Source organism: Bombina bombina, chromosome 3, assembly GCF_027579735.1.
Source record: "Bombina bombina isolate aBomBom1 chromosome 3, aBomBom1.pri, whole genome shotgun sequence".
Classification (NCBI taxonomy): domain Eukaryota; kingdom Metazoa; phylum Chordata; class Amphibia; order Anura; family Bombinatoridae; genus Bombina; species Bombina bombina.
Window position 1 is genome coordinate 1,121,325,686 of NC_069501.1, and position 18,319 is coordinate 1,121,344,004.

General features: G+C 37.8%; 1 protein-coding gene across 2 annotated transcripts in view; it reads left to right on the top strand.

Annotated features, from left to right (window-relative positions):
- URAD (ureidoimidazoline (2-oxo-4-hydroxy-4-carboxy-5-) decarboxylase) overlaps positions 1 to 18,319 on the top strand; it is a 57,112-nt gene that overhangs the window by 14,059 nt on the left and 24,734 nt on the right. The gene's annotated exons all lie outside the window — the stretch shown is intronic.

The following is an 18,319-nucleotide window of genomic DNA, read 5'->3' on the forward strand; positions in this document are numbered from 1 at the left end:
TCTAATACACAGCATATCCCACCTAACACATACCGAAATTCAGAATTTCCAAACCGAACCGAATCAAACCGAATCCAGCCGATTTTTTTTAAATCCGAATGAATCCGAAATGAATCCGAAACAAATTCATTCGAATTTTTCCGAATTCAAATCGATCCGAAACGAAATTCGAAAAAAATCCGAATTGATCCGGACCGAAACAAATTTTTCGATCATGCACATATCTAATTTACTGTACACGGAGCATACATCCATATGCACTCTGCACTGTGCACCCTCATAAGATAATAAGTTATAGAGCTGACAGGGAAACTTCAGGAGTCTATGATTTAACCCCTTAACGACCGAGGACGTGCAGGGTACGTCCTCAAAAAAAAGGCAGTTAACGCCTGAGGACGTACCCTGCACGTCCTCGGTGTGGAAAGCAGCTGGAAGCGATCCTGTTTGCTTCCAGCTGCTTTCCGGTTATTGCAGTGATGCCTCGATATGGAGGCATCCTGCAATAACCTTTTGAAGCCATCCGATGCAGAGAGAGCCACTCTGTGGCACTCTCTGCACCGGAGATCGGTGGCTTCCTTCGTTGGTGGGTGGGAGCAGTACCGGGAGGCGGGTGGCGGCCATCGATGGCCCTGGAGATGTGGAGGGGGGCGGGATCGTGGGCGGGGATGCCCGGGGGCGCGCACGGACGCGCGCGCGTGCACGGGAGGGCGGGGGCGGGCGCGTGCACGGGGAGGGAGCGGGTGGGAACCGCTACACTACAGAAAAAGGCAATCAGTTAAAAAAAGTAAAAAAAAAAAATACGATCAATGAGGTGGTGGGGGTGGGGGGTGTTTGGGGAAGCTACACTACAGAAAAAAAAACCTAAGAAAAAAAAAAAAAAAGCCCTTTTTTGTGCAAGCTGGGTACTGGCAGACAGCTGCCAGTACCCAAGATGGCCCCCAATAAGGCAGATAGGGAAGGTTACAGAGCTGTTTTGGGGGGGATCAGGGAGGTTGGAGGCTAAGGGGGGTCCTACACAGCAGAAGAATTATTATTATTTTTTTTTTAAAAAAACCTAAACCCCCCAAAAAGCTTTTATTTTAGTACTGGCAGACTTTCTGCCAGTACTTAAGATGGCGGGGACAATTGTGGGGTGGGGGAGGGAAGGGAGCTGTTTGGGAGGGATCAGGGGGTCTGATGTGTCAGGTGGGAGGCTGATCTCTACACTAAAGCTAAAATTAACCCTGCAAGCTCCCTACAAACTTCCTAATTAACCCCTTCACTGCTAGCCATAATACACGTGTGATGCGCAGCAGCATTTTGCGGCCTTCTAATTACCAGAAAGCAACGCCAAAGTCATATATATCTGCTATTTCTGAACAAAGGGGATCCCAGAGAAGCATTTACAACCATTTGTGCCATAATTGCACAAGCTGTTTGTAAATGATTTCAGTGAGAAACCTAAAATTGTGAAAAATTTAACGTTTTTTTTTTTATTTGATCGCATTTGGCGGTGAAATGGTGGCATGAAATATACCAAAATGGGCCTAGATCAATACTTTGGGTTGTCTACTACACTACACTAAAGCTAAAATTAACCATACAAGCTCCCTACAAGCTCCCTAATTAACCCCTGCACTGCTGGGCATAATACACGTGTGGTGCGCAGCGGCATTTAGCGGCCTTCTAATTACCAAAAAGCAATGCCAAAGCCATATATGTCTGCTATTTCTGAACAAAGGGGATCCCAGAGAAGCATTTACAACCATTTGTGCCGTAATTGCACAAGCTGTTTGTAAATAATTTCAGTGAGAAACCGAAAGTTTGTGAAAAAATTTGTGAAAAAGTGAACGATTTTTTGTATTTGATCGCATTTGGTGGTGAAATGGTGGCATGAAATATACCAAAATTGGCCTAGATCAATACTTTGGGATGTCTTCTAAAAAAAAAATATATACATGTCAATTGATATTCAGGGATTCCTGAAAGATATTAGTGTTCCAATGTAACTAGCGGCGCTAATTTTGAAAAAAAGTAGTTTGGAAATAGCAAAATGCTACTTGTATTTATGGCCCTATAGCTTTCAAAAAAAGCAAAGAACATGTAAATATTAGGTATTTCTAAACTCAAAAAAATTTAGAAACTATTTAGCATGTTTTCTTTTTGGTGGTTGTAGATGTGTAACAGATTTTGGGGGTCAAAGTTAAAAAAAGTGTGTTTTTTTCCATTTTTTCCTCATATTTTATAATGTTTTTTATAGTAAATTATAAGATATGATGAAAATAATGGTATTTTTAGAAAGTTAATTTAATGGCGAGAAAAACGGTATATAATATGTGTGGGTACAGTAAATGAGTAAGAGGGAAATTACAGCTAAACACAAACACCGCAAAAATGTAAAAATAGCCTTGGTCCCAAACGGACAGAAAATGGAAAAGTGCTGTGGTCATTAAGGGGTTAAGGTGTGGATTGGGTACTACAGATATGGTCTGAAGCTTTTTATTTATTAGCAGCAGCAGCAGCAGTATTAAAGGGAATTCTATTGTCATTTAAATGAAAGAGTATAAGGTAAACATGAAAAATATATTTTTTCATAAAAAAAGCTGTTGTTACATCCTTTTAAGGGCAAGATTATGAGTGGCACACTAAGGGGTATTTTGCAGCTCTTTGCGCACAACGGAAATATTATGCGCATTGTGCTTCACTATTTAATTTTTAACACGATCAGGTTAGTGCACCTGAAAACGTAGTAATCATAAGGCGTGTTATCGAATTATTACAAATATATACATATATACTATACATACTGTTAATCATTTTTATTAATTTTTAAAAATATTTTATATTTCATATTTCAGTAACGTGCCTTAAGATTACTACGTTTTCATGTGCTTTAACCTGACCACGTTAAATCTAAATCGCAAAACCTGATGCGCAAAATGTATATTTTAAATACCCATGTTCTTCACATGGAAAAACGTTTACTTTTTATTCTTAAATATATATTTCTATATATATCTGATACTGTTCATGTAAATACATATCTAGATATAGGAATAGATATATAGGTATATACAGATATATCTATAGAAATATGTTGAAGAGATATCTAGATATATAGCGTGCGCATATCTTGAGCACTGCAGACAGGAAATATCGCTGCCATCTAGTGCTCTTGCTAATGTATAATATTGTTGCGAAACGGCTGCCATATAGTACAGCAGACTCGTGCACACCCCTGAACTTACCTTCCTGCTTTTCAACAAAGGATAACAAGGAAACTAAGAAAATTGTTAATAGAAATAAATTGGAATGTTGTTTAAGATTGTATGTTCTATCTGAATCATGAGAGAAACTTTTTCCTTATTGCATATTGACCAAAAAGAAATACATTTTATTCTTCTTGATAAATGGTTTGTCTGTGCACGTGTCTAATAAAAACCTTGACACTATGGGGCATATTTACCAAGCTCCGTACGGAGCTTGATGCCCCGTGTTTCTAAAGACTGCCGCTCCATAACCTGTCTGCCTGCTCTGAGGCGGCGGACAGACATCGCCAGAAATCAACCCGATCGGGTTGATTGACACCCCCTGCTAGCGGCCGATTGGCTGCGAATCTGCATGGGGCGGCATTGCACCAGCAGTTCACAAGAACTGCTGGTGCAATGATAAATGCTGAGAGCGTATGCTGTCGGCATTTATCGATGCAAAGCGGACATGATCTGCAGTATCGGATCATGTCCGTTCGCACTATGATAATTAGGCCCCTATATCTAAAATAATCTAAAATTTTAGAAGCCAAAAATATCAACTACCTGATTCTCGATATGTGAACAAGAAAGGGAAAATATTTGACTTGACTTGATTCATGTTGAACACTAGATGTCGCTCTTGCATCATATTTCATAATCTAAATACATATTTGGAAAGGAATCTGCAACAGAAATAAATTATAGACAAATTTAAAGGGACAGTAAGAGCAGGCAATTTTAAGACACTTTAAATTCACTTCTGTTATCAAATTGTATATTGTACTATTGGTATTCTTTGTTGAAAAGCATATGTACTGTGTTTATCCTCAGCAGCAATAAACTCCTGGGAGCTAACAGTCGAGTAGATTACAAGTTGTGCGTTTGTCTTTTAACACTGGAAAAATGGCCATTTCAGCGTTAAAACAGCACCGCAGCCATTACAAGTCTTGTCGGTATAGCTGTACTGCAAGCCTTTTAGCCTGTAACGCAATGTCAGTCCCGCACATGTAAAAATTACGTTTTTTCATGGGACTTCTATAGCGCAGCCATTACAAGTTTTGCATTCTGGCTAAAAAGCTTGCGTTACACTGTATAACGACACGATCCGTTTCACAATCTGAGAGCAGTAGTTATGAGTTTTCAGGGCAATGCAAAAGAGCTAAATGCTCTTTTAAGGGCAATGGTTAGCTTAGGTTTTTTTAGATAGTTTTTTTTATTTTGTGGGTTTGGTGGGGTGGGGGTTTGTAATGTTAATGAGATTTTGTATTTTTTTCAGGTAAAAGAGCTGTTTAACCTAGGGCAATGCCTTACAAAATGGCCTTTTAAGAGCTATTGGTAGTTTATTACAGAATAGGTTATTTATTTTGTGTTGTTTTTTTTTTTAAATGGGTATTATTTTTGATAATTCGTTTGTTATTTTGTGTATTTTTTTTTTCATTTTGAGGGTGGGTTTTTATTTTTAGATTAGGGGTTGAGCATTTCATAAAAGAGCTGAATACCCTTTTAAGGGCAATGCCCATACAAATGCCCTTTTCAGGGCAATGGGTAGATTAGGTTTTACTTTATTTTTATTTTGTGGGTTTGGGGGGTGGGGGTTTGTATACTGTTAGGGGTGTCTGTTTTGTTTTGTAGCAAAAGAGCTGTTAACTTTAGTGCAATTCCCTACAAAAGGCACTTTTAAGGGCCCTTGGTAGTTTATTATAGATTAGACTTTTTTATTTTGGGGTGGGTTTTTTTTTTTTTTTTTTTTAAAGGGTATAGGAATAATTTTTATTATTTTGGATAATTGCGTTTGTTATTTTTTGTAATGGTAGTTTTTTTATTTTTTTATTTTAGTGCTTTTTTATTTTTTTAATGTTAGGTTTTAGTGTAAGGCAGCTTAGGTTTTTATTCACAGGTAAGTTTGTATTTATTTTAAATAGGTAGTTAGTAAATAGTTAATAACTATTTACTAACTAGTTAAAATAAATACAAACTTACCTGTGAAATAAAAATAAAACCTAAGCTAGCTACTATATAACTATTAGTTATATTGTAGCTAGCTTAGGTTTTATTTCACAGGTAAGTATGTATTTAGTTTTAAATAGGTATTATTTAGTTAATAATTGTAACTTTAATGTAGCTCTATTTTAATTATGTTAAAGTTAGGGGGTGTTAGGGTTAGGTTTAGGGGTTAATAGTTTAATTTAGGTTGTTGCAATGTGGGGGGCTGGCGGTTTAGGGGTTAAAAGATTTATTTAGTGGTAGTAATGTGGGAGGCCAGATGTTTAGGGGTTAATAGCTTTATTATAGTGTGGGCGATGTTGGGGTGCAGGGGAATAGGGGTGGCAGATTAGGGGTTAATAGTTTGATTTCGGTGGCGGTGATATCGGGAGCGGCAGATTAGGGGTTAATAACATTATGTAGGTGGCGGCGATGTTGGGGGCGGCAGATTAGGGTGTTTAGACGTGGGGTTTATGTTAGGGTGTTAGGTTTAAACGTTACTTTTTCCCCCCCATAGACATCAATTGGGCTGCGTTACACAACTTTTCATTCCGCGATCACAGGTTTTAGGTTTTTTTCTGACCCGCTCTCCCCATTGATGTCTATGGGGAAAGCGTGCACAAGCACGTCAAAACAGTGCTTGCATTTTGTGCGGTATGGATCTTAAAAAACCCCCATACTGTTTCAAAACTTGTAATGGCTGCTCTATAGAGGGTTAAATAACGCAACTTTTTGTTGCTCTAACATATTACAGTATTTACTTGTTGCACTTTTATGTCCCTTTAATGGAATATATAGATAAATATTCACAAAGTAAATCTCCTACACAGCTTTATCCCAAATGGCTGCTTCTCTCATCTACCTCTGTATAAAACAGTCCACTCTAACATATGCAAAAGAGACATAAAACCCTAACGGCTAGTTTACGAGTTTTGCGTTAGAGGCTGTGTGGTGCTAACTAGCAGTTTATGCTCACCGCTCACTTACAGACAGCGCTGGTATTACGGGTTTTTCCAAACCCGGCGTTAAGCGCGAAAAAGTGATCATAGAGCAAAATTTTGCTCCACATCTCACCTCAATACCAGCGCTGCTTACGTTAGCTGTGAGCCGGCTGAACGTGCTCGTGCACGATTTCCCCATAGGAATCAATGGGGGAGAGCCGGCTGAAAATAAACCTAACACCTGCAAAAAAGCAGCATTTAGCTCCTAACACATCCAAAATACAAGTAGAAAGCAGGCACTACAACGAGGGTTCCTTATAGGTAAAAAAAAATCCTTTATTGAAGAAAAACAGGTTAAAAAAGTTTAACCAGCTACAAACGCTGGATGACACGCTAAAAAAGACAATGGCAGGAGTGTATGAGAGACACTGTTTGCTGTCTGACTAGTTTTGCGTCCCTCTTGGACGCTTATTCATAGACTAATTTGTGATGTAGGGAAGGCTGCATAAGAAGGGGAACTCTCAGTTCAATTGGCTGTTTGCTAAGTACAATTTAATTAGAAACAGCCATTTATTTGTTAACCCTTTGTAAGCAGACCTCTCTATTGGTACATCACAAAGGAAAAAGTTAAAAACAAAAATAATGAACCTCTATTGTTTTGAAATATACAATTATATACATAGATGTCAATTTGAACAAAATTACATTATGTCAATAAAGAAAGCAAAATCCTAAGTGAGAAATAAACAGAATGGAAAAATATATGGAAAAATAGAAACATAAGAAAAATTGACCAGCAGGTTAATAGAACTGTCAGGGCAGAACCATTAACCCTATCATAACAGAAACTAAAAACCATACTGTGTATAATAGAAAATAATTAAAATAATTTTAAATCTAATAAATGAAATTAAATGAAGGAAATTCAGTAATACATCATGTACAAGATTGTGTACATATAGTGCAGGGATCAAGAAAGTATTGGCATGGAACACTAAATTAATTATCAATAAAATAATTAATGTCACATTCACGGTTCATCCCTAGTGGTAACCGAGTTTTAAGTTTTAACATCCAAAACAGTTCCTTTTTCTCTAAGATTTTAAATTTATTACCCCCTCTAATAGATGTAGTTGCGATATCTATGATTTTAATGCTCATATTGGCTTTATTTGTCATATGGTAACCATTGAAGTGATTGGCCACTGCCGAATCCTTATTGTAATTTTTAACATCTCTAGTGTGCTCAATGAATCTTTTGCGAGCCTCTCTGGAGGTTTGACCTGTATACTGCAATTGACATAGGTTGCAAGTGATAAGGTAAACCACAAATGTGGTGCAGCAGTTGGCATAAAACTCTATAGTGTATTCATTTCCTGTGCTGTGACTAGAAAACTTGTCACCTTCATTTATGTGTGTACACATAAGACAGTTACGTCTCCCACATTTATAGTTTCCCCTATGTTGCAACCAATTTTGTTTAGTTACATCAGTTTTCATAACCAAACTTGGTGATATAGCCTGGCCTAAAGTTTTACATTTTTTGGGAACATATTTGATGTTTTTTATATACGGTTTCAGTGTATCATCCCCTAGAAGGACATGGGAATGCTTTTTCATGATTTTAATAATTTCATTGTATTGTTTTGAATAGGCCGTGGTGAATACTACTGCATCTTTGAAGTTAGATTTCTCTTTCTTACGTGAATCATATTTTTTATGAACGCTATTAAGTGTACTTATGTTTTTACGACACTTTTCAAGGGAGTTGGTATTATAACCCCTGCACACTAATCTGTTTTTTAATTCCAAAGGCTGAGATTCATATATTTCATTAGATTTAGTGTTTCTGCGGATCCTTATAAATTGTCCCCTGGGTATTGCCCTAATTACATGTGTAGGGTGTTGGGAGGTAGCATGCAAAATGGTATTTCCAGCCGTCTCTTTGCGATATGTGCTGGTAATAATTGTATTGTCAATGATTTGAAGTGTCAAATCTAAATAGTTCACATTATTGTTATTGAACATACCAGTAAATTTAAGATTAAATGCATTTCCATTTATATATTCAATAAATGTGTTAAAATCTGTCTCATTGAGGGGCTTTTTTACAATGACCAATATATCATCAATATATCGTACATATATTAGAATGTTTTCTAACCAAGGGTTATGTATACAATAGATATGTGACAACTCCCACCAGGAGACATACAAATTTGCAAATGCGGGGGCAAATTTTGCCCCCATGGCAGTGCCACATATCTGATTGTAGAATACCCCATCAAACCAAAAATAATTATGAGATAAAAGGAATCGCAATACATCTCCCACATACTGTATGGTTAAATCTGTTAAATCCATTTCTCGATTTAGAAAAAATTGCACAGCCTGTACCCCTAATTCTTGAGGGATACAGGTATAAAGAGAGCATACATCAATGACTACCCATGTGTAGTCTTCCTTCCAATGCACAGTGTCCAGTATATCAATAAGCTGGGCACTGTCCCTCAGATAGGATAGCTGTTTTTTAGCTATAGGTTGTAAAACCTCATCCAACCATGCCCCCAATGGCTCAAACAAGGACCCCACTCCGGAGACTATAGGTCTACCAGGAGGGGAGTGGGGGTCCTTGTGAACCTTGGGGACATGGTAAAAAATTGGAGTCAATGGGTGATCTGGAATTAAATTTGAGAAATCCCCTTCACTGAAGATACCTAGAGTAATACCTTCCTTAACTAAACTTTCCAATTTCTTTTTATAAGAGAAAATGGGGTTTCCTGGAAGGCGTCTATACACTTCAGTATCATTCAGTTGTTTATGTGCCTCAGCGAAGTAGGCCTCTTTATCTTGAATGACAATGCTGCCTCCCTTGTCCGCATTTTTAATGACAATATTTGGATTGTCTTGTAAAGATCTTAATGCTCTCTTCTCTCTGTAAGACAAATTATGGGAGGCAGCATTGTCATTTTTCTTCATTTCCAATTTAAAAATATCATCCTGAACCATTTTATGATATGCGTTAATAATAGCACCTCTATAGTGTGTGGGATAGAAGTCAGACTTTGCCCTTTTTGGGCGCACCAATTTATTAGATAAAGTGTGCTCATTATCACCACTGTAAAGATCAGTAAGGGTGATTAAAGCTTGGGCGTCCTCAAAGGGCAAAATGGGACCTTCAGTGGCACATGTTGTACTATTCACATTAGAGGCATTAATTTCAACATTGGTATGTTGGGTATCTGTTAATGCAAAATATCTTTTGAGAGCCAATTTTCGTATGAATTTATTAATATCCAAAAGAGTGTTGAAACAGGAGAAATTGCCTGAAGGTGCAAAACCCAATCCTTTAGTTAATATTTGCAATTCCTCCTCTTTCAAGACATATCTGGACAAATTAATGACACTGATGTTTTGATTCTCAACATTAGTAAATGTTACTGAATTTTCAGCATTTTCTACATAAGGTGTCACTGTCCTTTCTTTGAAGTCTTGTTTTTCCCTTTTGGTTCTCCATCTCCTTCGTTTTCTCTTTTTTGGGTAGTCTCTGATCGTGTCTTCAGTCGAGTTGCTGGTTCCGGATTTCGTGTTTCTTCCAACTCCACCGCCTCCTGTAAAAAATCACAAGAAGAAGAAGGAGAGATAGAGGGAGAAACAGAGGGAGAAATAGAAGAGGAAAGTATGGAAGAACAGTTTGAGGAATAGGAGGTGCCTGAAAAACAGGCTTCAGAGTCGGTGGTCTCTCCTTCAGGGGGATGAAACGCCACTTTTCTCCTTCTCTTTTCCATTTTTTTCAGGATGGATTTAGGTTCATTCTTGTCAGGTTCTTGTGTTATGGATTGTTGTTTCGAATTATTAATTTTATTTCTTCTATTTTTGTTTTTATTGGCTCGTTGTTGTCTGCTTAATGTGGCCCAATTATATACTCTTTGCTGCTCGTAGTCTTCTTTATCCCTCTGGAACTTGGCTTACGTAAGCGGTGAGCCGGCTGAGCGTGCTCGTGCACGATTTCCCCATAGGAATCAATGGGGGAGAGCCGGCTGAAAATAAACCTAACACCTGCAAAAAAGCAGCATTTAGCTCCTAACACAGCCCCATTGATTCCTATGGAGAAAATACATTTATGTCTACACCTAACATCCTAAAATGAACCCAGAGTCTAAACACCCCTAATCTTACACTTATTAACCCCTAATCTGACACCCCCGACATCGCTGACACCTACATTATAATATTAACCCCTAATCTGCCGCTCCGGACACCGCCGCCACCTACATTATAGTTATGAACCCCTAATCTGCTGCCCCCAACATCACAAACAACTACATTATATTTATTAACCCCTAATCTGCCGCCCCAATGTTGCCGCAACCTACATACACTTCTTAACCCCTAATCTGCCGCCCCCAACGTCGCCGCCACTATATTGAAGTTATTAACCCCTAAACCTAAGTCTAACCCTAACACCCCCTAATTTAAATATAATTTAAATAAATATAAATAAAAATAACTATCATTAACTAAATTATTCCTATTTAAAACTAAATACTTACCTATAAAATAAACCCTAAGCTAGCTACAATATAACTAATAGTTACATTGTAGCTACCTTAGGGTTTATTTTTATTTTACAGGCAACTTTGTATTTATTTTAACTAGGTACAATAGTTATTAAATAGTTATTAACTAGTTAATAACTTCCTAGTTAAAATAAATACAAATATACCTGTAAAATAAAACCTAACCTAAGTTACAATTACACCTAACACTACACTATAATTAAATTAATTAAATAAATTAAATCAAATTATCTAAAGTACAAACCCCCCCCCCACTAAATTACAGAAAATAATAAAATAATTACAAGATTTTTAAACTAATTACACCTTATCTAATCCCCCTAACAAAATAATAAAGCCCCCCCCCAAAATAAAAAAGCCCTACCCTACACTAAATTACAAATAGCCGGGGGGGAGGAGCTGACCATTATGGAAGCAAGACGTCTGTTTCAGGAGCTCTAGCTCCATATAATAATTTTATAGGTTCTTTCACCTATTTTTTTATACTTTTCTTGCCTATTCCAGAGAATGATATAATATATAATCGTCCTATTGATTTTTGAGACCTATAATAGGGACTGCTACTCTATCTGACTTAACCTACACTAGCTGAATTACATTTGCCTACGATAACTACAGCATGTGTGGAGACATGGCCATGTATATCCTAAATCGGCTTACTAAATGGCTAGATAATTGTGAAGAGACACTTCTGGGCGCAGTAGCTGAAGCTTTCAACTCCTCCGCTACACACAATGCCCCTCTGGATGACCAAGCAGCTCGTGAATGGCAGTGTGATACTGCAGAGGGAGAAACGGAGCATTGGCAGCCGCCATCTTTATTGGTGAGATCGGAACCCTCTGCACCGCATGGTGACATAAAAGAATGTAGGGACAACTCCATACCAGACTCTGACAAAGGCCTGAAAGTAAATGGTAAGCAACTACCTCCGCACTTGGAGGGGATAATTTCAAAGGTAGCAACACAGATAACGTCGCTTCAATATATGGGAGGTTATACATGGCCGAATGTACCATTTACAGCCCTCTTCCGTCAGATACTATACCGGAATTCCCCTTGGACACACGCACTTTCTAGTGGTTTGGAGTGTTATCTTTCACCCGTCTCTAACAGAAGGGGAGTAGGTTAATTGTGTTCTGTATAAAGGAGCCTACTTCATGGCCTGCCGGTCAGGTTGTATACGAATTGAACTGTTTCCTGCTCCCAATATTATGTCTCCCTGACCGATGTGAAAGCTTTATGCTGAACGTTATAAAACTGCAGTTTCTTTTCTACTAACTTAGAAGTTTCAGAGTTTTAAAATAAAGTTAATATATCAGCATGAAAGTTGCTGTACCTATATAATATATCATCGCTGCTGAGTGTATAACTGTAATGATTATGAGTCCATACAACATGTTATTTAGCAGTAACTACTGGATGCCTCCATTATCATTTAACACAGAACATTTGCCTCACATTAGACTGATCCTAGATGGTGGTGTACTATGCATGATGTGGGGCATCTGCCATGAATACCTGCCTACAACTCTCACCACTTATGTTGGAGCCGATATAGACTAAACAAACTCTGTGGTTTATGCTGACCTGGATGTCATGTATAGGATTTCATCTAGTTCTATATAGAATAATAGTGCAGATTGTATTTAACTAGTGTTGTGCTTATTAGTACTATTCAGTCTACTTGATAATACAGGATGCACCTAACTGTATACATTACCTAATAAGGTGTGTTGCATACTACGGCATGTATACTAATGTGCTTTGCTCTTAACATAATACCCCCTTACATGGTATACATATCCTCTCTGACGCAACCTACGTTAATATATTGTTTACTACGTATTTAAGCATGTGTACTGTATCCCACAGGAGGTTTCATTGTTAACTCTATGTTTATAGTATAGCGGGCTAATTGTTTATGTGATATTTTAGGTTGCAGATTTTAGTGTAACTTAACATGATAACGTGGTTAACACAACAAAATATATAATTACTTTCGTTTGCTGTTCTGTTGGAGTAAAATATACGTAGCCAGAGACCCAGTTTGGGGTTACAGTATTTTATTCCTAAACAGTATGTTGGAAGTCTCAGGTACGTTGCTTTTTACATAATGTTAACAACCAGTTGCCTGGGTATAGGGCCCATACCCAGGAGATCAGACCGGAGGCTAACTTACTGTTCATAACTAGCGGGTTTACAATAATTTAATGATACCCTCTGCTGAATAATTAACACTGAGAATTTCCCCCAAAAGTGGAGTAATATATTTGGTGACAAAGTGTAGTGTGTTCCACTAGAGGGGTATTCAAGTTCAGTTATAGTTAGACTCCTGCTACAGATCTCACTTAATGATATGTGCTGCTAAGCTTTATAGTCTGAGCTACCTCCTATTCCAATGGTTTACATACTGTTCAGGTTATAGAGGATAGACGACTGGGAACACCTATGCATCCTAATCAACATGTGTGACAAGGCAATAGTTAAAATGTTTAGTTTTATGCCTCTCAAACTCTATTCTCCTATTTCGTGAGACATATTCAAGCATGGGTTCGATATACTTACGCCAATATATAGGTTCTTATTTCATATAATATCCCCTGGTTTATGGTTTATAGGCCTATCAGCTCCCATAATATTTTACAACCAACGATATCTCCCCTCACCCTTTCCCGCTCTATACCTGTGAGCGGGTCATATCCACTACCCCCTCCCCATCTGTGTCCAGTGGTGACAACAACCCCTGAGGGGGGATACTATATAAATGCTTCATGAATCCTCCTACCAGATAGATCCAATGGTGATATACTTCTTTATTGATCTAGTCTTAAACTTATATTTGGTTATTTGTCCTCACAGCCTAACTCTATTATATTTTATTTTTGTTCTTTCCTCCCCTCCTCGCCCTTGAGCCTATTTCGTAGGTATAGGAAAATGAATCCTATAGAAAAGTCTATCTTCACTTTGCATGACAACCGCCTAATTCACTCATCATCATTGATTTCTTTAATGATCTTAACAATACTATCGCCTAAATTTAGAGTTTTGCGGCCAAAGGGGTGCGTTAGCTACGCATGCTTTTTTCTGGCCGCACCTTTTAAATACCGCTGGTATTTAGAGTTCACAGAATGGCTGCGTTAGGCTCCAAAAAAGGAGCGTATAGCATATTTACCGCAACTTCAACTCTCGATACCAGCGGTGCTTACGGACGCGGCCCGCTTAAAAAACGTGCTCGTGCACGATTCCCCCATAGAAAACAATGGGGCTGTTTGAGCTGAAAAAAAACCTAACACCTGCAAAAAAGCTGCGTTCAGCTCCTAACGCAGCCCCATTGTTTCCTATGGGGAAACACTTCCTACGTCTGCACCTAACACTCTAACATGTACCCCGAGTCTAAACACCCCTAACCTTACACTTATTAACCCCTAATCTGCCGCCCCCGCTATCCCTGACCCCTGCATATTATTTTTCACCCCTAATCTGCCGCTCCGTACACCCCCGCCACCTACATTATCCCTATGTACCCCTAATCTGCTGCCCTAACATCGCCGACCCCTATATTATATTTATTAACCCCTAATCTGCCGCCCCCAACGTCGCCTCCACCTAACTACACTTATTAACCCCTAATCTGCCGACCGGACCTGAGCGCTACTATAATAAATGTATTAACCCCTAATCCGCCTCACTCCCACCTCAATAACCCTATAATAAATAGTATTAACCCCTAATCTGCCCTCCCTAACATTGCCGACACCTAACTTCAAGTATTAACCTCTAATCTGCCGACAGGAGCTCACCGCTACTCTAATAAATTTATTAACCCCTAAAGCTAAGTCTAACTTTAACCCTAACACCCCCCTAAATTAAATATAATTTAAATCTAACGAAATAAATTAACTCTTATTAAATAAATTATTCCTATTTAAAGCTAAATACTTACCTGTAAAATAAACCCTAATATAGCTACAATATAAATTATAATTATATTGTAGCTATTTTAGGATTAATATTTATTTTACAGGCAACTTTGTAATTATTTTAACCAGGTACAATAGCTATTAAATAGTTAAGAACTATTTAATAGTTACCTAGTTAAAATAATTACAAAATTACTTGTAAAATAAATCCTAACCTAAGTTACAATTAAACCTAACACTACACTATCAATAAATTAATTAAATACAATACCTACAATTATCTACAATTAAACCTAACACTACACTATCAATAAATAAATTAAATACAATTCCTACAAATACATACAATTAAATAAACTAACTAAAGTACAAAAAATAAAAAAGAACTAAGTTACAAAAAATAAAAAAATATTTACAAACATTAGAAAAATATTACAAAAATTTTAAACTAATTACACCTACTCTAAGCCCCCTAATAAAATAACAAAGACCCCCAAAATAAAAAAATGCCCTACCCTATTCTAAATTACAAAAGTTCAAAGCTCTTTTACCTTAACAGCCCTTAAAAGGGCCCTTTTCGGGGCATGCCCCAAAGAATTCAGCTCTTTTGCCTGTAAAAAAAAAAACATACAATACCCCCCCAACATTACAAACCACCACCCACATACCCCTAATCTAACCCAAACCCCCCTTAAATAAACCTAACACTAAGCCCCTGAAGATCTTCCTACCTTGTCTTCACCTCACCGGGTTCACCAATCGGTCCAGAAGAGGGTCCGAAGTCTTGATCCAAGCCCAAGCGGGGGGCTGAAGAGTGACGTCCATCCTCGGGCTGAAGTCTGGATCCAAGCGGCAAATGAAGAAGTCCATCTTCGGGAAGAAATCTTCATCCTATCCGGGCAGAAGAGGACATCTGGACCGGCAAACATCTTCATCCAAGCCGCATCTTCTATGTTGTTCCATCGGGTGACGAGCGGCTGATCTTGAAGCCCTCCGGCGCGGATCCATCCTCTTTGTTCGACGTCCAACTGAAGAATGAAGGTTCCTTTAAGGGACGTCATCCAAGATGGCGTCCCTCGAATTCCGATTGGTTGATAGGATTCTATCAGCCAATCGGAATTAAGGTAGGAAAATTCTGATTGGCTGATGGAATCAGCCAATCAGGTTCAAGTTCAATCCGATTGGCTGATCCAATCAGCCAATCAGATTGAGCTTGCATTCTATTGGCTGTTCCGATCAGGCAAAAGAGCTGAATTCTTTGGGGCATGCCCCGCAAAGGGCCCTTTTAAGGGCTGGTAAGGTAAAAGAGCTTTGAACTTTTGTAATTTTGAATAGGGTAGGGCATTTTTTTATTTTGGGGGTCTTTGTTATTTTATTAGGGGGCTTAGAGTAGGTGTAATTAGTTTAAAATTGTTGTAATATTTTTCTAATGTTTGTAAATATTTTTTTATTTTTTGTAACTTAGTTCTTTTTTATTTTTTGTACTTTAGTTAGTTTATTTCATTGTATTTATTTGTAGAAATTGTATTTAATTTATTTATTGATAGTGTAGTGTTAGGTTTAATTGTAGATAATTGTAGGTATTGTATTTAATTAATTTATTGATAGTGTAGTGTTAGGTTTAATTGTAACTTAGGTTAGGATTTATTTTACAGGTAATTTTGTAATTATTTTAACTATTTTAGCTATTAAATAGTTCTTAACTATTTAATAGCTATTGTACCTGGTTAAAATAATTACAAAGTTGCCTGTAAAATAAATATAAATCCTAAAATAGCTATAATATAATTATAATTTATATTGTAGCTATATTAGGGTTTATTTTACAGGTAAGTATTTAGCTTTAAATAGGAATAATTTATTTAATAAGAGTTAATTTATTTTATTAGATTTAAATTATATTTAACTTAGGGGGGTTTTAGTGTTAGGGTTAGACTTAGCTTTAGGGGTTAATCCATTTATTACAGTAGCGGCGAGATTCGGTCGGCAGATTAGGGGTTAATAATTGAAGTTAGGTGTCGGCGATGTTAGGGAGGGCAGATTAGGGGTTAATACTATTTATTATAGGGTTATTGAGGCGGGAGTGAGGCGGATTAGGGGTTAATAACTTTATTATAGTAGCAGTGCGGTCTTCTCGGCAGATTAGGGGTTAATAAGTGTAGGCAGGTGGAGGCGACATTGTGGGGGGCAGGTTAGGGGTTAATAAATATAATATAGGGTTCCGCGGTGTTAGGGGCAGCAGATTAGGGGTACATAAGGATAACGTAGGTGGCGGTGGGCAGATTAGGGGTTAAAAAAATTTAATCGAGTGGCGGCGATGTGGGGGGACCTCGGTTTAGGGGTACATAGGTAGTTTATGGGTGTTAGTGTACTTTAGAGCACAGTAGTTAAGAGCTTTATGAACCGGCGTTAGCCCAGAAAGCTCTTAACTACTGACTTTTTTCTGCGGCTGGAGTTTTGTCGTTAGATTTCTAACGCTCACTTCAGACACGACTCTAAATACCGGCGTTAGAAAGATCCCATTGAAAAGATAGGATACGCAATTGACGTAAGGGGATCTGCGGTATGGAAAAGTCACGGCTGGAAAGTGAGCGTTAGACCCTTTCCTGACTGACTTCAAATACCAGAGGGCGGTAAAAACCAGCGTTAGGAGCCTCTAACGCTGGTTTTGACGGCTACCGCCCAACTCTAAATCTAGGCCTATGTTATTAAATGTACTCAGTTGTTTGCTCAATGGATTTTCTTTAAATAATAAGGATACGTTGATGGGTGTATCACGTTTGCTTTCAAAAGATTGATATGTTATTCATGATGGTTCACATTTATTGTGTATTTATTGTTGTAATCCAGCGATCCCGATAATACCATTCCCGAGCTCTTGTATCTTTATTCTTTTTGGTTCAAGAGTGACCAACCTTTTCACTGGGAAATAGCCCGTTATAGATACAAAAAAAAGAGGTTGATTATTGTCCATATCAGTTTATATTTCTTCACAAGTTGCACTTATACCTAACGTCAATAAGCATATCATTATGCCATATGATGTTGAAGATGTAAGGTTATCACTTTCTACTATCTCTATGTTAAACTTGTAACTACTGATCTAAGTGTGAATACTTTTATGTATATTATGGACTATATTGACAATCTTGTAACTGTATAGACATATGCTTATGTCCATGATTATACTGTCACCTTGCCCGTGTGTATATGTTTATAACCTCAATAAAATATATATTTGGAAAAAAAAAAATTACAAATAGCCCTTAAAAGGGCTCTCTGCAGGTCATTCACTAGGTCCCCCCTTGTGGTTCTGGGATGTTTGCTCACCGTTCTTGTGATCATTTTGGGCCCATCTTGCGTGGAGCCCCAGATCGAGGGAGATTATCAGTGAACTTGTATGTCTTCCATTTTCTAATTATTGCTCCCACAGTTGATTTCTTCACACCAAGCTGCTTGCCTATTGCAGATTCAGTCTTCCCAGCCTGGTGCAGGTCTACAATTTTGTTTCTGATGTCCTTCGACAGCTCTTTGGTCTTCACCATAGTGGAATTCGGAGTGTGACTGTTTGAGGTTGAGGACAGGTGTCTTTTATACTGATAACAAGTTCAAACAGGTGCCAATAATACAGGTAATGAGTGGACGACAGAGGAACCTCTTAAAGA